This window comes from Gobio gobio, assembly GCF_949357685.1.
Source record: "Gobio gobio genome assembly, chromosome: 5".
NCBI lineage: Eukaryota > Metazoa > Chordata > Actinopteri > Cypriniformes > Gobionidae > Gobio > Gobio gobio.
In genome coordinates, this window is record NC_137101.1 from 47461087 (window position 1) to 47486400 (window position 25314).

At 42.2% G+C, this 25314-nt stretch overlaps 1 protein-coding gene across 7 annotated transcripts in view; it reads left to right on the forward strand.

Annotated features, from left to right (window-relative positions):
- Nucleotides 1–8076: 8076 nt before the first annotated feature.
- Nucleotides 8077–25314, forward strand: part of LOC307126551 (NACHT, LRR and PYD domains-containing protein 12-like) — a 156921-nt gene continuing 139683 nt past the window's right edge. For all 7 annotated transcript variants that reach the window (XM_079817139.1, XM_079817140.1, XM_079817141.1 and 4 more), the window contains exon 1: nt 8077–8154. The gene's annotated coding sequence lies outside the window, so the exon portion shown is untranslated. The remainder of the gene's footprint in view (nt 8155–25314) is intronic.

A 25314-nucleotide genomic window follows, 5' to 3' on the forward strand; every position in this document is an offset into this window, starting at 1 on the left:
AAATTAATTAGACATGTTTTTTTTATTACTAAAAAAATACTTAACCATTAAAATGGAGTCCAAAAAACGGAATCCAGAAAAATTAAGACGGAATTAGGGCGAAAATAAGCGGAATTTGAAAAAATATATATATATATTAATGGATTTCACATGGCTCAATCATTAACCTTAGGCCTACTTTCGAAAAAAAAATTATATAATCATGATTTTTCATGAATAAATATTATAATTATAGGCCTAAATACCTTGGTATCAGCTTTCATCAATGTAAGGCTATAGCCTAATTAATAGCCTACATATTAAAACTAATTTGTTTTTTCATGATTAATTCGTGTTCATTATCAGTAAAATAAAAACAAAAGCTTCTAGCAAGAATAAACACACATGAACCATCAAATTATTGTAGTATTAGTTATTTTTAACTATCTTGATAAGCTACTATCCAAGCAGCGTTTTGCGCTCAGATGTGACGGCGGAATGAATACATTGTGGTGACCCACAAAGAGGACTGTTAGAGACATTCACTAAGGGACTGTACCTTTAAGGGAGAAGGAGAAGATTAGGTGGTTCCGGTTGAAACGTTTGTTGTGATGTTTTGATCTCACTCGCTGTTGAGTTCTGAGTTGAATAATAAGTGGAGAATAAAGCTGACTCGACGCATCTCCGTCTCTTGTCTCCTCCTTTATTGCACTCCACAACATTACCTAAATGTTTTTACAGAGTCAAATTGTCATATTCTCCTTACAGTCTTGCGAGTTAACATTAATGCCTGACCAGTGAATTACTTGGTGAACTATAGCCCTATTCGCACAGGATTAGTATTATCTGGGGACCTCGTGTGATTTAGAAATTACGCACGGGATGCATTCGCACGGGATAAGCAAAGTCTGTGATTTTATTCGTATTTACTGACTTATCTCCCGGATATGATGTCAAGACTTGTAAATGTTTTTTCGTTATAGATATAGCTGTATCATATGATATATCATAAAACAACTGCTCCTTACCACGTGCTGCTATATGTTATCTAGGCTTGTTGCAATAGTCGGTGTTACACCGATTACATCACTTTCCCACCGTCGTTTTGATTTTGTATAACCTAGTAATACAAATAGTTCAGTTAGAGAACAGAAGTTACAATTAAAAACTGAACTGAGCACAGACCAGCAGCAGGAGATTTAATTTATCACAAGAGTAAGGAACTGACAATATGACTGCAGAAGATTAAAGCTAAATGTAAAAGCGCCCATTTAAGCGAGCTTGTCATTGTATTGTTCTGTTTTTATGTTTTTCATTAATAATAATCTTGAACACACCTTTCAAGCAATTCGCTCCCAAATTGGCTCTAATTCTAAAGTGAAAGCAGGTAATGTGCACAGCTGCACAGGGATTTATAACGGTGCGTGTTATGAATGCAGCCTTCATTCGTCGCGAAATGTGGATACAAATGCGCACAGGAATCAAAAACCATGCAAAAATTATATACGACCCTCCAAATCGATCTCACAGAGATGCCGATTCGCACGGGACTAATATTATCACAGGGTGTGTTCGGCAGAATATGGTAGGTCATTTGCGGGGGAATTTGATAAATTACAGACATGGCCGATTCGCACTGGATTAAGATCACAAACAACCTCCGCAAATATTACAAATTACTAGAGGTCACCAGGCAATAAATCCCGTGCGAATATGGCTTTTGAGGGCGTTTTCACACCTACCTTGTTTGGTCCGGATTTTCGGACTTTTCAGTTTGGTCCGAATCAAAATTGCAGGTGTGAAACCTCCCCCGTACCACGGTCCGGACCAAAAAGACGAAATTTGGTCCGACGAAAAGAGGTCCAGATCAAACTGAACAAAGGTTCGGTTCGTTTCTAGTGTGAAAGCATTTTCTGTATGGTTCGGACTTTCAGACCATTTACAGGAAGTTCCTGTTTATGTTTAAATATTATAATGTTATTTTTAAATTCAATCTAGACTACATTGATTATGAAAAGTGAAAATATGCGCAATATGTCAGAAGACAGAAAGTCAGAAATAATTTTGAACGAAATTTTGTATGATTTTGCTTAGAAAGCATTTCTTTAATTGGAATTTCGTTTTGTATAAATTGTATCTTAATTTTAATCAACGTTTAATCAGATAATTGCCTTGATTTAATAAATAAGAAGCAAATAGTCTATAGCAGACAATAATCGCGGGAGCGATCACATGCTTTGCACATGATCTGGAGCGCGTCTCAAATAAACCGAAAGTCAGCAGGCTACTAGCCTCACAAACATGAGAAATATGTGTATATAAAGCTTGAAATGTCCACTTTTAAACGTAACAAATAAAAAATAGTCAAGCAATGCGTCAGACCCACGTCTTTTTACAAACCAATCAATGTCCAGATGCAGCCCACATAGATGATGACGAGTGGACTCAAGTGTGTCATGTACAGTTCTTTAGTGCGCTCACATAATAGCAATGTGAAACCAAACCAAAACTAACCAAATATATAAAAAGTATCAAAACATGAACTTCGGTTCGGACCTTGGTGCGGACTTTCAGGTGTGAAAACGCCCTAAGAAAACATTTTGGCATTAGGCATTGCATTGATTAATGCCTAAAAATGTAAAAGTTTTACCTTATACAAATATAATTTAGTTTAATTAATTTTAAAATTCATCACTGGAGTGAATATGAACATAATTTATTGTGGTTCTTAAGTCAATACTTTTTTAATGGCTTGTCAACTTCCCATTCCTCCGCTGCGTGATTCTAGTCAGCGCTGGATTCTAGCCGCCACTGGATTGAGCGCTTTAGTCATTGCTAAATAAACGATATAGCTTACATGTCGCATTAAACAGGCAGATTTTATAATGTGGTAGGCAATTATTTTGCAAGTAAATAGCATACATGTTTAATTTTGTCTTGCCTAGATCTTTGGTATAAACTGGTGAACGCCCCCCAGGAACACCTGAACGCCCCCCTTTCAAGAATCTTGCTTCCAACGCCCCCCGTTGTGCTCTGAACGCCCCCGTTGAGAAACACTAAACTAGGGCGTAGGAACAGGAACACCAAGGCAAAAAAAGACTATAGACTGTTAAAAATCCTTTTTATGGTCTCAAACCTGTCTTGGGGTACCACCAGCCCTGCAAATGTATGTCTCCCAATATCTGACACAGCCATTTCAGGTCTTGCAGTCTTTGCCAATGAGCTCATGAGTTAAATCAGGTGTGATAGACGAGGGAGTCACAATGTGCAGGATTGGTGGTACTCCAGTGTCACGGTTCACAGATGCATTGTTTCCTTCTTGTCGTGTGCTCTGTGTTGTGACAGCGGTGTGGGTGTGGTTGTGTGTGTGTCTGTGTTCAGGCCATGTGACTCATCAGTGGATCCAGCTGCCACTCATCATCTCACCACCTGCTGCTTATTCACTCACCCTTTATATACTCACCTTATTCTCATCTCCCTTGTCAGATCGTTTTGTGAGGTCCTGTGTGTGTGGTTGTTCTTCTGTTCCTGACCGGAGTTCCCGTGTAGTCGTCTTCAGTTCCAGTTGGTTGTCTTTGTTCGTTGTCTGGATTTGGATCTACTTACCACTTCACTTGTCTTCACCACCACGAACCCACAGCCGATCATCTCAGTCCCTGCGCCATTGATACCTGCACTTGTATTGTCTGTTCGTCTTCATTAAACGTCTTAACTTGCATTTGCTTCCTGTGATCAATCATGACAGAACGATCTGACCAGAGAACGGAAGCAGCAAGCACCCAGCAGACCGCCTTAGAGGAGTTCATCAACAGAAGCATTCAGCGTATGGATTCTCAAGAGATGAGCCTGAAGGAAACAATGCATCTGTGAACCGTGACATCCAGGACAGGTTTGAGAACCACTGATCTAGATAGATTTAAACTTGTCTGGGGAAAATACCCCTATGTATATAACACTTAATTTCTTATTTCCTTTTTTCTATTTTCCTAATTTACTTTTTTTATTATTATTTATATTCTGCTATTGCACATTTATTTCCTTGATTTATCTCCTGTAATCTGTTCACATGTATTGAATGTTTTCTCATCTGCATTTGTTTCCTTGAACACATTCCTTGAATGATTTTTTTTTTTGACAGTTGCCTGGAGCAAATAACACAGATTACTGCTGAAGTGGGAGGAGAAACTCATCTTCGGATAAACAAGGAAACCAGTTTTTCAAGAGACAAATCACAGCCGGAACATCAAAACACACGCACATCTTATCTGATGAATGCAGTAGACTGAGAAGAGATTGTGACTTTAAAATAAGTAATAAATCAACATCATTTGTTTAAAAAAGCCAACGGAATGGAAATGTTTATCCCCCAAATAAGTGACAACATTTATCAACTTGGCAATTAAAGAGTAAAAATCCAGGATTTTTTTTTAAACATTTGGTAGTTTTGATCAGGACTGAGGTTGATTAACAGATTTATGCCACAAAATTGAAAAATAAAATAAAAATTATCTGATACATTTTTACAGCAGTTTAATTTAGTGGATGTTTTCCTCCCGAACATAACAAAAGGGTAGGGTATGTTCTCATCAGCTTTTGTTTTCTTGAACCCATTCCTTGAATGATTTTTTTGACAGCTGCCTGGAGCAAATAACACAGATTACTGCTGAAGTGGGAGGAGATTTACAGTATGTAACCGCATCTTTCTTCATTGCAACTGGCAGCCATTGTAACATATCCACCGCAGGCAAGTTGAAGTGAACCCATGTGCAGTTTATTTAAATATAACCAGTGGTGGGCTGAAGGCCTGGATTAAGAACATGCATTGCCCTGGGGCTATAACAAACCCAAGGGTCCCCATAGCAGCCGATCTTGGTGCCACAACATTTTCTACCACAGAAATAATTAGTATTTAAAAAAAAAAAATCTTCAAAGCACAGAGATACAATGAGTATATACTGTCTGATTATTCCATTTTAATATTAAGTAGGACAATATATAAATATTCCAGGTTGCAAGACATTAACTCCATATATGAGGTCAAAGCAAACAGGTTTCCAGAAACAGCAACAACTTTTGAGCATGCAACTGCCTTAAGGAGTTTTAAAACCTGCAAGGTCCCAAATTTGAGGTATTTTGGGGGGCATGGTCCCCCAAGAAAAATGTGATTTCTCTGATCTATATATGTGCATTTTAATATGTTTGAATCATAAAAAATATAATAATAAATAGCTTTCAAAACCATGTCAGTGGTAGATTATCTCTCCTCATTTCATCCCTCTCTCATTCTCATTTCCATCACTCTTTTTTATTCTCTCAGTCTCCTTTTCTTGCTCTGTCTCTTCCCCTCCTAAAGCTGAGCTCTGACTGATAGTCTTTTCATTGTTTAACATTTCTATCCTAAAACAGCTGTCAAATATGAGATATTTAGTTTAGCTACTTACATCTCGCACCGTTTACTGAAGCGCCGCGCGACTTGCACAGCAGCTTCTGTGTAATAAAGCCCGCCTACTTTAATTTGATTGGTCATCTCAATGTTTTGACATTGACGAGCGGTGAGTCGGTGACAGACCGCAGGCAAGGCAGCTCAGATGAGAAGATATCCTTGGCTTGCAGTATTAAAGTAGTGTTAATACTCTATTGGTAAATTATTTCACAACATTTATTATGAAAGTTACACCTCGGAAAGATGGACCTCATATCTGTCTACGGCCATCGTGTAGGCAGCCTATAGTTTACCTCAACACTTCAGTTTACATGGTCGGAGCTGTTCAGTCTGGTTCAGCTAGTTTCGCCACAGAGCCTTTACTGTACACTTGATGTTGGGCTTATATCGAATTCAAATGGATAAAGCGACTGCCTGGCGCTCGTTATCGCTTCAAAATCGCTGAACGAGTTGGTCAGCGCTGTGCGTGAGACGATCCAGCTGCTCTCGCTGGATGCGAGCGCCGTTTCTTCACCTGGCTTTTGATGTTCCAATGCACTCGCAGCACTCCAGTAGCCGAATAACAGCGCTTAATATGTGGGGGCGTGGTGGGGCTTGGCGAGCGGCCCACCAGGAAAAGTTTAGGTGCTCCCGATCATTTTCTCTGCCAATCACGGGCCCCCTCCGTGCTCGGGCCCTGGGGCTTCAGCCCCATCTAGCCCTTATGATAATCAGGGCCTTCTCTGCTGGCCCTGTTAAAGTCAAAAATATATTTTTCATAATTAAATTCAATTAATGTGTGTCTGAATGTGTCTAAATGCAATTACTGTCTATTTCAGTACGTTAGAATTATATTTCCAGAAAGAATGTGGTTATTTTTTGTGAGGCTGAGCTGATTTTCATCACAGATCTGTGGACCAGCACTAGTAGAATAGCTAGCCTTCAGTCGAAGCTGCCATTTTCCATTGGATCATAACTTTGACTGATGTGGGTCATCAGCCAATCAGATTTTGATGTGTAGTGATTGAACGCCCCAGAGGCCCAGTGATGTGTCAGCGCTACCCCCCGCTGATGTCATCAGCCGTTTGACCTTTTCACAGGTTGTGAGCGATCTATGGGAAATAATCTATGGCCGCTGCGGATGACGGGCTGCGCGAGCTTCGTGTGCATCCTGATGTCAAACCGGTAATGTTAGCTGACAAGCTGTTTCTTTTGATTTTCTTGTTGGTTTGTGTTTTTGTTTGTTTAAAGGTGTCATGAACTGGCTTTTTTAATTTTTTTATACCGTTGTCTGAGGTCAACTTATGACGTTTGTGTGGTTTTTACATTCAAAAACATCATAATGAATAAGTAATAAGCAGTTTTCTACCCTGGTTTTGAGCCTCTCTGAAAAACACTTGGATTTGATGGGTGTGCCGAACTGAAGACTTGGAAGTAAACGCCCACGGCTAGGATTGGATAAGATTTGCATATTTAATGAGCTTCAGCTACCGTCAGTCCCAGGAATCGTCTAGGGGAAATGCTCAGAAGACTCGCAAAATATCAAACAAACACAATGATTAAATCACACACACTCGCACGGACACACACACACTCACTCACGTGGACGCGGAGACACACACACTCGCGCCTGGCCCAAAACGTTACAAGTCTGATCACGAGTGAACCAATAACACCTTCTCCACCCTGTGACAGCGCTAACTAAGGAATGTAATCAATAGATTTCAAACGATCTGTAATGTTATGCAAAACTAACACATATAAACAAACATGTTTTAGCCTACTCACATACGTGTGTGTTCAGAAGGAAGCTTATGCAGGGACGATCCTTAGCTCACGAGCTGGTGGGCGGGGCTACAGAAGCATATTTATCTGTAGAGGCGGAGTCTAGGTCCTATTATGCAAAAGATCCGCATATTCTGAGAGCTCTCGTTTTCTGGGTCTGGTGTCTATAAAAGCTTTTCTTTGACTAACAAGGAAGTTTTCAGCTCTGAAACTTACAGGATATTCTTATATTACCATGACCTCTTATATATCAAAAGCTCAAGGGAAAGTTGATTTCTCAGTTCATCACCCCTTTAAGAGTATTTGTGCCAGTGAGTTGATTTTGATTTATTCACCAGTTGCCTAAACGGTGACACATGAGTGCAATAAATAGTTAAATTGTCTTTTTGTCTCGCGTGTGCCTTTGATGTTTCTTGCCCCCTTCCCAACGAGCACTTTGAAAGCGGGGTTTGTAACAGTAGTGCATACAGTGCATGATATGTATCGTGTGTGTGTGTGTGTTGTTATAGTGGGCTGTGTTGACCGTTAGTGAAGGCCCTGCCTGAAACCCCACAGTACGCTTCTGAATATAACATGAGACAAGGGAAGCACATGACATGAAGGATGACACGTATTCTCACAAATGAAGGAAAATGGCGGGGAAAGAGTCAAACACATGTATCTGAAATACTGCCCATCCCTGCTATTAATGAACTTTATTTATTTCCTGACAATACAAATAAACAGCAGTTTGCTTTTTACTGCTTATTTCAAACTGAAAAACAAAATAAGAAAACATACACTGACCTATGGTACACTCAGATCAGATCAGAGATTACGTGTGCTGACGTCTGACTGACATTCTTCTCATTCTCACGCCTCTTACCTGGAAAAACGTTTCCTTGTTCTGTAGAAGTGACAAGACATTTCAGAAACTTCAACACAACAGTTCAGAGCACACGAAGAAACCTCTACAAACTTGATTTTAGGTGAGTGTTTTATCAGTATTTAGTGTTTTCTTGTCGTCTTATGATGTCATTGGTGCTTCTGAGACTTTAATGCTGTGCTGAAGTTCTTTTAATGTTTTTATTTAAACCTCTTTATGATCTGACAGATGATCAAGTGTGTCTTTGTAAGTGAATCACTGAAGCTGCACATTCTAATATTGTTGTCATGTCGTGTGAAATCGCTGTTTTTTATATAATTTTACATTTTTTCACGTTATGGTTAAATTAATAAAACATAAAATGACCAACACAACCACGTAAAGATGACGTAGAACATTTCTCATTACAAAAGTGTTATTTGGGATTTGTGGGATTTGTTCTGGTGTCCAGCTCTGGACACATCCCTCCATCCATACATGCATACATGTATAACACAAGATCATAGAAAGAACATTTAAATAAGTAAGAATAAAAATAATAGAAGAATACATTAAAAAAATAATAAAGTAATATACATCTAGACCAGAAGACTTATGTTCAGATGTGTGCATTATGTACTGTATGTACAATTGTTGTCACAGGGTGTTTTTGTGACAGTTCATGTTCATTGTTCATGTTTTTAGTTTATCATGTTCACGGTTATGTTTGAGTGTGTCATGTTCACTGTCTTGCTTCCTGGTTTTTGGTTTTGGACTGTATACACTACAAAAAGAGAATTGAATTGCACTATCCTGACTATTGTCAGCTGTCTAAAATAAAAACTTTAGGCACAGCATTAAATACATCATCAATGAAAACAGATTACACTCCATTGCTAATAACTTTGGCTTTAACAGGGGTCATTGGCTATGAATGCACTACATCAATTACCTTAAGATGTTCTAAAACTTGTCCCCATGTTTTATCAAATACCTCATTATTGATCTCAATCTCTCCAATGCAAGCATGTTTACCAGATCTCTGAATGATATTGCTAAGGATATTTTACCAGTGCAATTTGAAGCACAGACGAGAGCAGTGTTCAATATTAGATACATTTAGTTAAGTAGAGACTATACATGTGAATGAACATAAAATGTGTAATGAGATTTCAGATTTTTTTTTTTTTTTACCAGGTTATTATTTATCTCAGTTCAGCAGGGAAAAAGCAATTTAGTTGCTAGTAATGTTGAAATGAATGTATATCAATTTGGGATCAACGAAATAGGGCGATAAGACGTGACTAATAACGGATCACGTCCTGGTTTAGGAATTAGGGTTATATTGGCCCTGTATAAAGTAGGAGGCAATTCAGAAGTGCCACTAATGTTTATACATGCGTAAAAGAAGGGGGGAAATTACATCACTGAATTTTTTTAAGAATTCAATGGTAAACCCATCTGGGCCAGGAGATTTATTGTTTGGAAAGGAAAAAATGGCTTTATTAATCTCTTTGAGGCTTATGTCTGCATCTATATTTTTAACTGCATCTTCATTTAATTTAGGAAGATTCAAATTGGCTAAGAAATGAACTGCAGTTACACTGTCCTGAGACCCAGTGGCGTGCACAGACCTCCTCAGGGGCAGAAGGACCAAAAAGGGCACTAAAAAATAACATCAAATGTTGTTGTTTTTTTAACATAATTTAAATGCATTTATTTATGACATAAATCACCTGTTTTTTCAGCAGTACGCATCTGTCTGTTGTGTTTTTAAATATTTTTGGATGGTTGGTACGATCAATTTTGTTCCCCACTGGCTTTCAATATGGTTAAAACCATTCTTAAAAATATTCCATATTTCCTTGGCATTCTATGAAAAGACATTGATACAAATAGAATGCATAACACATCAAACAAAAACAGGGAAATGATGATAACATTACTATATATATATATATATATATATATATATATATATATATATATATATATATATATATATATATATATATATATATATATATATATATATATATATATATATATAATTATTTACTTTTACTTTGCTAAACAAAACAGTGAGAATCAAGCAGGTAATTATGAGGAATTCATGTTCAGTTTTGTTGATGTTGTAAACCTGTATTATAAGTATTATGTTGGAAAGTATTAGCTATCATGAAATAGGTAACATTTTACAATAAGATTTCATTAGTTAAAGGGATAGTTCACCCAAAAATGAAAATTCTGTCATCATTTACTCACCCTCAAGTTGTTCCAAACCTGTATACATTGCTTTATTCTGCTGAACACAAAAGAAGATATTTGGAAGAATGTTTGTAACCAAGCAGAAAGAGCAACCATTGACTACCATAGTAGGGGGAAAAAATACTATGGTAGTCAATGGTTTGTCTCTCTGCTTTGTTACAAACATTCTTCCAAATATCTTCTTTTGTGATGACACAATTTTCATTTTTGGGTGAACTATCCCTTTAACTACATTTGTTAACATGAACTAATAATAAACTGCCCTACTACAGCATTTATTAATCTTAGTTGATATTAATTTCAGCATTTACTAATACATTATTAAAATCAAAAAATGTATATGTTAAATTAGTTAATGCACTGTCAAGTAACATGAACAAACAATGAACAGCTGTATTTTTATTAACTAACATTGACAAAGATTAAAATATTAATATACAATAACAAATGTATTGCTCATGGTTTGTTCATGTTGGTTAAAAAATTTACTTTACAAATGAGACCTTCATGCAAGTGTTACCATGCTATCAAATATATAAATTTCATACAATTTAGAGTTTGACATGGACTTTTTCATTTCATTTCACTAGATTTATTTCCCCGAGCTAATAACACGAGGATGTGCTATGGTCTTGGATAAAAACAAATTGAATGACATTGTCAGTCTCAGAATGCTGCTGCTGAACTCAAGACTCGAGTTATGCTTTTATTATAATTAAGCATAACTTGCACACTCCTGCAAACTTTACAGTAGCGTGGTGGTAGGATAAATATACATTTTCTGTATTAGCTTACCTGCTGATCGTGTAGTTTGAAAACTTGCGCGGCTAATCGCTGTGCTGCGTGTATAGCGCTGAAAAGTTAACTCCGTTAACTCCTACCGATCCACCTCCGCCAAAACAATTTTAATAAAAAATACTTTTTGTAATATTGTTAGTGGTAAAATGGTTTAGAAGCGTATTGTTATTAATTAAAATATTTATAATAATAATACATATTATTTACTATTACCAGGGAGGGGCACATTACATTTTGAGACAAAAGTGGCAGGGGCTTGAGCCCCCCCAAAATATAGTTCAAAAAGGTAAACAGTCAAAGTTATTATGCGAGTTAACTAGAGTCGAAATGCAAATCTGCAAAGACGCATTCGTCATCCGTCACCGTGACATAAAGTGGACTTTTAAAGCTGAAATGATGAGTGAATTAAGCATGCTTGGAATAACAAGAGAGGAATAACATGGATTTAACTTTTTGGCAAGGATTAATGCATCACAATCAAGTAACGTTACAAGGAAGGGAGACGACGGCTAGGTAAGACAAAAAGTTATATGTTTCGTAACTTGTTTATTGACTTGTTCGGTTCCAGCTTTTAAATAATAGACGGGTCCAGGTCGGTTCCGGGTACTACGTTTTTGGCATTTCTCGGATCTGCACGGGTCCGGGTCCAGCTTTTGAAATAATAGACGGGTCCGGGTCGGTTCCGTTTAGCACATTACGGGTCTCTTCGGGTTCGGGTACTAATTTTTGAACCCGTGAAGACCTCTACTACACACTGCAAGCGTGGCGTGAGCGTCTCAGCTGCGTTTTTATTTTGGCTCCCATGTTAACAAGTTAGAGCTTGCATACTGCCTGCGTGACATGCGCGGCTTGAGTCGTGCCAAAAACGTGTGCATTCAAGAAATAAAACCGACGCCTATGTTTCAAGGCCTGTACACACCGGGACGAATATCACGCGCGCTTATCGCCAGCGTTTTTCGTGACGTTTTTGTTCACACCCAAGCGATTTTCACCGGCAATGTGCCGAGTGAACGTGCACATTCAGTAGATGCGCTCCCGGTACACAAGGTGGTGCTGCGGCACTTTACGCTTCTGACACTCGCTTGTCACACAGAAGAAGACGAGAGACGGTATTTACGTGCTTGCCAAAACCATTAACACACTTTTTGCTAATTGGCAAGCAGCATTAGCAGCTCATCTTCTTCTTTGTCTGTTTACAACTTCTTTGTCGTATCAATGTGTGCTCTGCAAGACCGCTTTGTGCTTGAGCGCCGCCAAGTCGTGCTTTACTGTCACTTCAGCAGCTCCAGGCACGTCAACAAAAGCGCTGATCTCATTGGTCGGCCAGTTTTTAACGTGCCGCGTCAAAATAAAAAAACGAACCCGAGGCGTTTTTTTTTTTAATTATGCTTTTTTATGCCTGCCGTTTTGTGCGTCGGTGTGCAAAGGTGCCCTTTGTTTAGTCACGAGGCGTTAAACGTGAACAAGCCTTCACGCGACGCGCGTGGTGTAGCGTTTTCTATGTCATTGCACACCAGAAAGGCCTATACTTCATGTTAAACATAAATATAGCCTACTGATACAGCAAAGACAACGTCGGCAGTATTGACAGCAAACTATAGGCTACAGAATATTTCATTCTGGATTGACAGGTGCAATATTTGAAAATATTTGAAATCTTTAAAAAAAATATGACAATGATATCTGCATTTATGTGAAAACCTAAAGACTTTAAAACATCAAACTGTCATTTATTAATATGTATTCGTGTCAAAATGACATATAAACAGCTTTTCCTATTCAATTTTGCCTGGAAACGCTGATACGCGCGTCACCCAGCTGTTAACATGGGAGCCGAAATAAAAACAGACACGCCACGCAGCTGAGACGCTGCCATGCTTGCAGTGTGTCGCCAGCCTAAAACACGGAGCGACAATCCCCATTCAACTGGCATTTGAACATGTAAAAAGTTTTCCAGAGACAGCGAAAAGGCTAAAGCCATAAACGACAAAGTAATGGATTTCATAGTCCTTGATGACCAATGCATTTGATCTATTATGTATTTGAAAAAACACTTAAAGATACCTTCCTAATCCCTCATATTTATTTTGTTAAACTATAACATTTCAGAGAAATCTCAACAATGGCCTATGCCCTTTGGTTGAGGATGCACTTTTTTTTTTTTTTACTTATATTTCAATAATATATTTCAAATCAGCAACACAATCTCAGGTGAACTGTCACATTAATGTTTTCTATGACGTTCAAATTGCGTAAAAAAGCTAATCAGTAGGCACTTTTTTTCTTGTTTTTTTTCTTGAGGTTGACAAATGAAATGGCAATGCATTTTATTCATGTATTTGATGTATTATGTATCCTCATCCTCATGAACTAAAGGTTAATATGCAGTTTTTTATGCATGACATAATTGAATATAAATTTGTTGATAATGAGTTAAGTGCAGATAAACCATAATTCTGTCATAGTTCTGTTAAACCCTTTCTGTTACTAAGTATTGTGGTGCCTTACACAAAAAATAAAAACATTTGAAGAATTAGGCCTGATATTTGCCATTATAGTTAGGCCAGAGCTCCTAAAATATCAGTTTCATCAGTGCATCTTAGATTTGTTTCCCTGAAATGGCCCTGGTCAAACTGGTTCTGTAGATGAACTCATTTCTGCAGTGGTTACAAAATCCCCAGCTATAAACTATCACAGCAAATCATTCGTCTTCAATCATAAATAAAGTAAATAGAAATATCAGAAGCAGTAAGAACATATTCACAGATCATTTCTTCTTGGTTTTATTCTGTTGAGCGGCTGTTCTTCACAATGAAAGGCTGTTAAACTGCATTACATCAAGATTCCACTAGAGCACAGTAACATGTGAGTGAAGTGAACTAGTGTAAAGCTGCAGGCCAGTGCATTATAATTATCCTGGATCTCACACAGACACAAGAAAGAAAAAGCCTCTTTTCGGCTCAGACTCCAGCTGCACGAACTGCCGGCTCAGACTCCTAGAACCCATCATAGCGTTACGGTATTGTTGTCCGTTACCGTGGCAACCACTTGCGTGTCAAACTTATCTGTACACATGATGGGCGGCAATGATATCGCAAGAAAAGCCTGACGTGTTCTGACAACTGCATTATTTAACCGCATTTTCTTCATTACAACGTTAAAGCAAGTATCAAGTAAGTTTCATTCATAATGTTTCCACTTCATGTAACCATGAGAGTTCATACTGGAGTGAAGCCGTTCTCATCGTGTGATTGGGGGAAACATTTCTGAGGGCGTGGTGGTGCCAGGGGCGTGGGTACCATCATATGTCACGATGTACCACAACGTCCAATAGGAAAATTCAACTGCAGTAGCCACTGTTCAACCTTAAGAGGGCAGCACAGACGGTTTTACACCATATTTTATAGAATTAAAACACTTTATACCCAAATGTCAAAACATTTACTCGAATCAATGAACAGCATTAAAGGGTTAGTTCACCCAAAAATGAAAATTCTGTCATTATTTACTTACCCTCATGTCGTTCGACACCCGTCAGACCTCCGTTCATCTTCGGAACAGAAATGAAGATATTTTAGTTGAAATCTGATGGCTCTGAAAGGCCTCCATTGGCACAATGCACGGTTCACTCTCAAGACCCTTAAAAGGTACTAAAGACGTCATTACAAAGTCCATCTCACTACAGTGATTCTAAAATAACTTTATGAATCGGTGAGAATATTTTTTGTGCGCAAAAAAACCCTAAATAACGACTTATATAATGATGAAGATTTCAAAACATGGCCTCATGAAGCTTCGAAGTGGTCTGAATCAGTATATGCGGGGACCTCTGGTGATTTGTAATAATTGCAGAGAATGTCTGTGATCTTAATCCCGTGTGAATCGGCCATGTCTGTAATATGTAAAGTAAAAATTCCCCCGCAAATTGCCATATTTCGCCGAACACCGAGGTGATAATATTAGTCCCGTGCGAATCGGCATCTATTTGGCCGGGATTAGGCCGATCGTATATAATTTTTGCAAGGTTTTCGTGTCCTGTGAGCATTTCTATCTTTATCTTTCACGAAGAATGGCGCTAGACTGCATATGTGCACCGTTATGAATTCATGAGCGGCCGCGCGGATTATAGGCTACTACTTTCACTTTAGAATGAGCACAATTTGGGAGTAAATTGCTTGAATGGTGTGTTTAATATTATTCTTAATGAAAAACACAAAAACAGAAAAGTACAATGACAACTCGCTTAAATGGGCACTTTTACATTTAGCTTTGAAACTGAATCTTCCGCCGTGTTATTATAGGCTATTGCTTAGTTACGTTTTTAATTGAGTCTGTTCTCTAACTGAACGAAATTATTTGTATTATTATAAAACAATCAAAATGATATCGATACGACTGTTTATAATTTCATACAGCTATATAACGAAAAAACATTTTCAAGTAACATCATATCCAGGAGATAAGTCAGTAAATTCGAGTAAAATCACAGCGTATCCCGTGCGAACGCGCCACGCAAAATTCAGATGTGGGGGAGTAATTTCTAAATCACACGAGGTCCCCAGATAATACTTATCCCGTGCAAATAGGGCTTTATTTGTTGTTGTTGTTGTTTTTTTTTACAGTGGGTCATAATATAGCATATCAGTGCGTTTTGTGGTGTTAGGAATTGTTTTTCTGCGCATTTTCGCACTAACTCAAAACGTGCGTACACCACCTCCTGAGCTGGCGTAGGATTTGAGCGTGCCGTACGCCAACGTCCATATTGATAAATCTCAAAGTCACCGTGGTTTTGGGTGTACGCCAGGTGTACGCTGGAAATTTGGTGTACGCACTTTTGATAAATGAGGGCCATTGTGTGTTTGTTAATGAGAGAATTCACGAGAGCGAGCAGAACTCAGCACTGAATGAGTGGATTAGATTCTAACTTAACCCTCGACTGCAGTGGTTCTCAACCTTTTTTCAGTGATGTACCCCCTGTGAAATATTTTTTCAGCCAAGTACCCCCTAACCAGCGCAAAGCATTTTTGGTTGTAAAAAAAAGACTTAAAACAGAGCACTGTGCCATCAGTGTCTGTGTAACTTTGGAACAGATAAACACATACAAAATTCAAACATTTGAAAATGTTTTACTATTTTGAACATTTTAAATGATAATAACCCATGACTAAATTTATTGCAAATATTTCTCATCACTAAAATATAGTGATTCAAACTAATGTAGTGAAAACAGTGATCATATTTCTGAAATGGAAACCGGGGACATTTCCTATTTGAGTGGTCAAATTATCACTCAAAACTCATTTGTTATTATATTTTAATTAAAAAACAGGGACAATACATTTTTGAATGTTTTTGTTGTTGTTGTGGAGTCCTATTACATTAGTATATTATTATTAACATTATTAAGTATTATGATTTATTTTGATTATTAGGATTTTTGGTCTGGATTTAATACAATAAAAAAACACAAAAAACAAACAAACAATGCAGTTATTGGTAAGCTAACCATTGTAAATAAGCAGTTCAGAACAATATTGTTACATGACTTAACAAAAACATTACAAAAATAAAACATAAATATGATAAATAAAACTATTCAACAAATATTGTAACATTTTATAATTGTATTTAAGTTTATACTAGCTATATAAATTACTTTTTTTTAAATAATTAAAAATTTATTTTGAAAATAATTCTTACTATCCTTAATTGGTCTTGTTATTTAGCATTTTAGGATTATTTTAAGCAGAAAGTATATGTACTCTGCACATGTATTGGTTGCAAGTGTAATTGTTTAGGGTTAGGTTTAGGGTTTTTATATTTAAGTTATAGTTCAGATGTGTGGTAATCACTGCGTTGTGACTGCGGAACTTTTGGGGACAAAACAATCCCGCACCCTGTTGAGGCTCTGTTATAAAGCACATACAATATTACTTTAAATTAAAAACGAATAGTTAGTATGTTTTCTACCTTGAAAGCGACAACTAGGTTTATTTTGATATTTGACGATAATGGCGCTCTGTCTGCTCTCGACTCGGTACGTTCTTCATGAAGGAGTAGGGGCGCGACCAAGTAGAGTCAGGGTACCAGCTGTATGTTGGTTGGGCGCTTTTTTCCAATATAAAAAAATAGCGCCAAAATTAAAAAATTTCTGGAAGATATTACTGAACATGTTTTTAACCATAGCAAAAGTACATTTCTTACTTAAAGTCCCTGTAAAGTCAAAACTAAACATGTGTTCTGAGTTTCTCACACCACAGATAAATGTGTTATTAACCACCCAGCCAAATTTGAATAATTAAAAAATCCGCCAAGTACATAAAATAGCTTATCAAAAACTTGAAAAAATGAGCAGCATTCTCTGTTCTCAAACGCTGGGGGCGTGTCTGCTGTCGGCACCGAAACCACGCCCACTCTCAGGAAAGCTGCTGTGGCACACAAGACAACACTCACTGATCACGAGCGTATATGATCGCGACGCACCAGATGTCGGCGGGACGGGAGGACTAAGACCGGGGCGGGGGATAGTCGGTTCTGCAGCGTATTATCAGTGAATCCCAGTTGTCTCCGGTGAAAGTTTGTAAAACGATCCGGTGTATTGTCACTGCAGACTCAGAGGCAGGCGTCGGTGGTGATCCTCAGCTCTCCATCAAGATGGCTGTTCACAAAATTAATCCACCTCTTTTTGATCATCGTTTTTGTTTTGTAAGTTGTACACTATAGTAACTAACAGTACTGACAGTAACTCGCGATCGAGCGGGCAAACTGATGCGAATGTGCTCTAGTTATGATCGTGTTGGGGAGGAGCCAGGCTCGGTGGCTCCAGTGCGTCATCGAGCCACCGTTTTAGCCCCGCCCAGAAAATCCTGAACACAGCAACGGTGAAAAACTGTTTAACGGTCTAACTTCTGAACTCAGTACTACATAGTTCACAGTCTTTGTAATTTGTTTCAGCAATACATTTCTAACATTTATAATGTGTTTAGAAAAAAATCTCAGAATTGCCTTTACAGGGACTTTAAGTTTAGTTTTCATCTCTGTTTTTTGTGTTTATTTAAAATAAGACATCCGATATTATTTTAATCTTATAGCCTATCTGTTATTTAACAGTTGAGATCATTCTTTAATGCTGATCTAACCAGCAGAAGACACGAGCCGCAGTTTAAATCCCAGTTGCAGGTGGAGTGTTTGTTAACACTGCGTTACAATGAGCCCCTATTAGAAGTATGCCATTATATTATATACTTTTGTGAATTCTTTTGAGAATGAGAAAAGGGTGAATAATGTCTGAGAGTTAATGTTCAGAAATTATTCATTATTATTATGTTTTGAATTATGCTGTATAGCTGTATTTAGCGATGTGTTTGTAGTCAAACTCAAAAATGCTTATATTTTTAATGATTAAAAAATGCCATTATTTTATTTTAAAAAGTTAATAATTGTATTTTGTTGACAAAATATTTTAGTTTGTCTTGTATATTTTTTTGATTATACCAGGTAACATTTTAAGCTGTTATTTGATCATGTTACATTGTGCCCCACCTATGGGGCATGTTGTCACATTTCACTTCCATTCTTTCGGGGTAAATCAAGAAAAAAGTAAACACTGTATTAATGAAACAAAACCACATAATTGTACTAGACATGTGTGCAATTAATGTGGGAAAAAAATAAATAGCCTACTCTGAACCCCAAGTGGATTTACACAAACTGAGAAAGTCAAAAAGCGTTAGGTTGTGCCCCGCTCTCCCCAACAAATAAATTACTAAATGCTAAAAATAAATACATGTAAATTAACTCAAATTTGCAGCACCTCCACTTCCCGTGCTGCTAGCCTATATTGGCTATTGTCACGGGGTGAGGAATCACACGACAAGGCAGGTTGAGTGAAGAAGGCCCCGGAGGGTGGATTTTATTTACAGTGCAAATAATAAGGTGAAAACAGTCAGTGAGCCGGTGCGTGGTGGCTGGTGATCCTCGTGCTCGGTGGTGCTCAATCCTAGTGAAAGTGGGTGTCCAAACGTGCTCCAGTGAAGTGGGCTGTCGGTCACTCGCTGCTTTCTGGGGGAGAACAACAAAGAGAGGTTAGTCCAGCAGTGCATTCAGCTCGAGACCAGAGTCTATCCGTCTGCTCATCCGTAGCTGTTTTTATGTCTCTGGGCTGATGAGGTGCAGCTGTGACCGATCAGCCCATGGTGATGACGTGCAGGTGCGTTGTTGCCAGGGCGACGCTGATTCCTCTGGGTGGACTCGTCACATCCCCCCCCCCCCCCCTAAGCGTCGTTCTGGTCCTGTGGACATATGGAGACAGTAGGGGTGAAACAAAGGGAGGGTGGGGAATGACCCCTGACAGACCTGCATAAGCTGTCCATATCCTCGAGAGGCCGTCGGCGTTCGCGTTGGCGGCCCCGGCCCGATGACGTACCTCAAAGTGGAAGTCCTGGAGCACTAGGAACCAGCGAGTCACCCTGGCGTTGGTGTCCTTGGCGCGGGCCATCCACTGTAGGGGCGCATGGTCGGTGACCAGGGTGAACTTGCGGCCTAGCAGATAGTACCTCAGCTCCAGGACTGCCCACTTGATGGCCAGGGCCTCCCTCTCGACGGCGGCGTACCTCGTCTCAGCCGGGGACAGCTTCCTGCTGATGTAGACGATCGGATGCTCCTCGCCTTCCTGGATTTGGGACAGGACGGCTCCCAGTCCTGTGTCGGAAGCATCCGTCTGCAGCAGGAAGGGGCAACCGAAGTCCGAAGCGCGGAGTACCGGCGACGACGTCAGGGCTGTCTTGACCCGGGCGAAAGCCTCTTCGAGGGCTGGGGTCCAGCATACTTTCTCCGGCTGCCCCTTCCTGGTCAGGTCTGTCAGGGGGGTGGCTAGAGAGGAGAAGTTGGGGATAAAACATCGGTAATACCCTGCCAACCCCAAAAAGGCCCGTACCTGGGTCTTCGTCTGCGGTCTTGGGGCGGAGTGGATGGCCTCAACCTTCTTCTCCTGGGGCTGGATGAGACCCCTTCCGACTCGGAAACCCAGGTACTTGGCCTCGGAGAGGGCGAGGTGACACTTGCGGGGGTTGGCAGTGAGTCCAGCCCGCCGGAGCTCCGAAAGCACCCTCCGCAGACGTTCCAGGTGGTCTTCCCATGCCTCGGAATGGATGACGACATCATCGATGTAGGCCGCCGCGTAGGCCTGGTGGGGCCGTAAGATGATGTCCATCATCCGCTGGAAGGTCGCTGGGGCCCCGTGCAGGCCGAAGGGAAGGGTCCGGTACTGCCAGTGGCCACTGGGGGTTGAGAACGCAGTCTTGGGTTTAGCGGATTCTGAGAGTGGTACCTGCCAATAGCCTTTGGTGAGGTCCAAGGTGCTGATGTACCGGGCCCTTCCCAACCGGTCCAGCAGCTCGTCGACCCGAGGCATGGGGTACCCGTCGAATTCGGAGACTTCGTTCAGGCGTCGGAAGTCGTTGCAAAAGCGGAGGGTGCCATCCGGCTTTGGGACCATCACGATGGGGCTGGACCACGGGCTCCAGGATGGTTCGATTACCCCCAACTTCAGCATTTGTTGGATCTCTTCCTCAATAGCCTGCCGAAGAGCCTCCGGGACACGGTAGGGCCGTTGCCGGACGATGACTCCTGGCGAGGTTCGGACGTCGTGCTGTACCACGTTGGTCTGCCCGGGCTGGGTCGAGAACACATCCTGGAACTGACTGACCAGGTGTTGCAGCTCCGCCTTCTGGGCAGTTGAAAGATGGGGGTTGACGTCTACAACCACGGGATCGGTGATACTCAAGGCCGCTACCTGGTCCCGGGTCCCCACCCACTTCTTCAGGAGGTTTATGTGGTAGAGTTGCTCTGCCTGCCGCCGCCCCGGCTGCCTCAGACGATAGGTGACTGGCCCAATCCTTTCAATCACGGTATAGGGTCCTTTCCAGGTGGCCAGGAACTTGCAGGCAGAGCTGGGGACCAGGACCATGACGCGGTCTCCCGGCTGGAACTCCCGTGGTTGGGCTGCCCGGTCGTACCGGCGTTGCTGCGCCTGTTGAGCCTTGCTAAGGTGTTCCCGGACTAATGGCATCACCCGATCGATCCGGTCCCTCATCTGGCGGACGTGCTCGATGAGGGTGCGATGAGGGGCAGGCTGCTGCTCCCAAGCTTCTCGGGCGATGTCCAGGAGCCCTCGTGGTTGGCGGCCAAAGAGAAGCTCGAAGGGGGTGAAGCCAGTTGAGGCCTGGGGTACTTTGCGGATCCCGAAGAGCACATAAGGAATCATGAGGTCCCAATCCCGCTTATCCTCCGCCGCCACGCGTCTCAGCATCTGCTTGAGGGTCTGGTTGAACCTTTCTACCAGCCCGTCCGTCTGTGGGTGGTAGACTGTGGTCCTCAACTACTTCACCCGCAGCAGCCTGCAGAGATCCGCCATTAGCCGGGACATGAACGGGGTACCCTGGTCAGTCAGTATCTCCACTGGTATGCCAACCCGGCTAGCCAGCAGGAACAGCTCCTGGGCGATGTTCTTCGCGGTGGCCTTGCGGAGGGGAATCGCTTCGGGGTACCGGGTGGCATAGTCGACGATGACCAGGATGTGTTCGTGGCCACGGGCAGACTTTGGCAACGGCCCCACTATGTCCATCCCAATCCGTTCGAAGGGCACCTCGATGATGGGCAGCGGAATGAGTGGGCTGGGGGGGAGGAGTCCTGGGCGACGTCACTTGGCAGGTCGGGCAGGCCTGGCAGAACCGCTTCACCTCGGCCTCCAGTCCCGGCCAGTGGAACCGGTCGCGGATACGCTGCGTGGTGTTAGCTGCCCCGAGGTGACCTGCCATCGGATGGGAGTGCGCCAACTCCAGGATGGTTTCGGTCTTGGTCCGAGGAACAACTAGCAATTTTTTCTCCTCCCCCCTTCGCTGTGCGACACAGTATAGCAGGCCCTTCTCAACGACAAAATGCGGGAGAGGATGGGGCCGAGGGAGGACGTCTTTCCCGTCGATGATCCGCACTTGGGACCAGCAGTGCTTCAGGCGATCGTCCTCCCGTTGTTCCTTGGCGAATGAGCCCCCTCCGGCAGCCTGCTGATACACATCAAAGAACGGATTAGTAGATTGGGAGGGGGACTCACCATCTCTCCCGCTGTCGGAGGCTAGTAGCGCTGGTCGGCGGCGGGGTCCTCGCGGCCGTCTCCGTCTTCGACGGTTCCCCTCCGGGCTGACAGGCTGAGTGGCGGCGGTGAGCAGGGCGTCGAAGCCCGGCCAGTCTCTCCCCAGCAGTACGGCCACCGGAAGGTCCTCTACCAGGGCGACTTCCACCGGCCAGGTCCCTTGGGGCGAAGAGATGGTGACTCGACGGGCTGGCACTTGGCGAGTGTCTCCATGCACACACGTAATGGGGAGGAAGCTCTTCTCGCCTCTTCGGGGCCCACACACTCTTGACTGGATGAGGGTGACCGTACTGCCAGAGTCCAGCAGGGCTCGGAAGTGTCTTCCCTCGACCACCACGTCTGCTTCCGGGGCTCCCGATGGCATCCGCTGGTGGACGATGCAGCCTGCCAGCCACGCACGCGGAGGCGGCATGGGTTCGGCGCTGGGCATGGGCTCGTCTCGCGGCGGGGGAACCGTCGGCCTGCTTACTGGTCGCGAGGTGCCCTCGAACGGCCGTCGCTCCTGGACCACCCTCCGGGGAAACGGCAACGCTCGCTCCCCTGCCTCACGGTGGTGTATGGCATCCGCCAGCTCGATCGCCTCCACGAGATCCGCGGTGTTGGCCGGGTTTCTCATTCCGACCGCCTGCCGGATGGAACGGAGAAGAGCACGGAGGAGGCGATCGACCACCACCCGTTCCGCTACCTGAGCTGTTGTGGGACTTCCTTCCATCAGCCAGTGATGCGCGATGCGTTTCAGGTCGGCGGCTTGGACACGGGCTGGCACACGAGGCTTGAAATCCAATTCATGAAACTGTTGGGCGGCACAGACAGATGATAGACCCAACCTCGCCAGGATTTCCCTGACTTCGTCATAATCCTCAGCGATCGCACGGGGAAGTGAAAAATAAGCCCGCTGGGCTTCTCCAGTCAGCAGAGGTGCCAGCGCGCGTGCCCAATCGCCCTCTGGCCACTCTTCGCTCCGGGCCGTGGTCTCGAAGACCTGTAGGAAAGCCTCCACGTCATCATCCGCCGTCATCTTCAGCAGCAGGCGGGTGGCTTGGGCACGCGGATCAGGTAGCGGAACGCGCTGGGTGGCGGCAACACGGATGGTGGTGAGTTCTTCTTCCGTCCTTCCCTGGCGGGTGGCGAGATGTTCCGCGATTTGTTGCTGGCGGATGCTCACCTCCGTGAGGCGCTGCAACACTTCCTCCATCTTCGGGGAGCGAGCGCGCTACTTCCGGGTCCTGGCGTGCAGAAAAAAAAACAAACAGAGAAGATTAGGATTTTGGGTGCGGTGAACTTGTCGGTGATTCCTCACGCTTCTGCCCGCATTCTCCACCACTGTCACGGGGTGAGGAATCACACGACAAGGCAGGTTGAGTGAAGAAGGCCCCGGAGGGTGGATTTTATTTACAGTGCAAATAATAAGGTGAAAACAGTCAGTGAGCCGGTGCGTGGTGGCTGGTGATCCTCGTGCTCGGTGGTGCTCAATCCTAGTGAAAGTGGGTGTCCAAACGTGCTCCAGTGAAGTGGGCTGTCGGTCACTCGCTGCTTTCTGGGGGAGAACAACAAAGAGAGGTTAGTCCAGCAGTGCATTCAGCTCGAGACCAGAGTCTATCCGTCTGCTCATCCGTAGCTGTTTTTATGTCTCTGGGCTGATGAGGTGCAGCTGTGACCGATCAGCCCATGGTGATGACGTGCAGGTGCGTTGTTGCCAGGGCGACGCTGATTCCTCTGGGTGGACTCGTCACACTATGAATAGCCTATATTGTACCCCAGAATATCAGCAGGGAACCGATCGGTGCACAGGGACAAAAATAAATAAACACCATAAATAAAACGCACATCGGCAAACCTGACGTTACCTGAATAGGCTACTGTACAATTTTATCATTGTAATAAAAAACGCAATTTGGCACATGATTTCAACATCCTGCTATTTATCCTACTACCAATTAATGCCTATTCCAAAAAGAATAAAATAACAAGTCATTCACATTATAGGCTAATTAACTCTACGCACTGTCATGTCAGGGTGACGACTAGGACGAGCCTGAAGAAATTGAACCGTTATTTTGACTGCATGGGAAGAGAGCGCGTCTTGGCCTAACAATCAATAAACAATGGAGCCTCGATATTTAAAACCGACTCTATTCGTTCACTGAAATTCGCTGAAAGTCCACCGCACAACTGTGCAACGCATGTTCACATTTTTAATTGTCCATAACAACTCCAAAACTTGCCTGCTTGCCTTGCACGTCTAATTAATGGGCAAAGTTTTCCTACTATATTTTCGTTTTCTGCTGTGGATGTTATTGAATTTGTATAAGTTTAGATCTTGCGTTCTCTCTTTTAAATGCCTATTCCCTGAGTGACTACAATGACTGGCTGTTTTAAGATATAACTAATATCGAAACAAAACCCAGGCAGTGTGTACGAGTTGTTTAGGCCTCCATACTGACAGCTGGGCTCCCTTGCAGGTTTGCTTAGTGGCCTACCAGGCGCTGCAACAATATTTAACAATGTAGGCCTATATGTTTTTTTTTATTATTCATTTGAATGGTTGAACCACCCGCCCGAATTTAAAATTTTAAAATATAATTTTTCGTCACGTCATCTGCCCGATCCGCGGAGTCCGCGGCTGTAACCACCCACCGCGCATCTCTAAGGCCCACTGTTTGTGCAAGGAAATATATTTGTTTACAATCATGAATATATTATTAAATATATCAATTTACACAGTCAACATTTTAGAGGGGTTAATCATGACCCCAAATAGTTGGTTAGTGCCACTCTCATTCCAAAGAAATATTTTTCATAGCCAGTGGTGGAATGTAACCACATATGAATAAGAAACATTATCGCATCTATAAAACACGTCAAAACTCGATGAAGCACAACGAGAACAGGTATGTTCAAATATTATAATGTTTTTTTTATTTATTTAATCTACATTGATTATGAAAGTGAACAGGATAAGATGAGCAATGTGTCAGAAGACATGGGGGACAGAACTGATTTTGTCACAACTTTTTTTTGACAAAACAAAGTTTTGTTTTGTTGAAAGCCTTTCTTTTCAGTGAATTT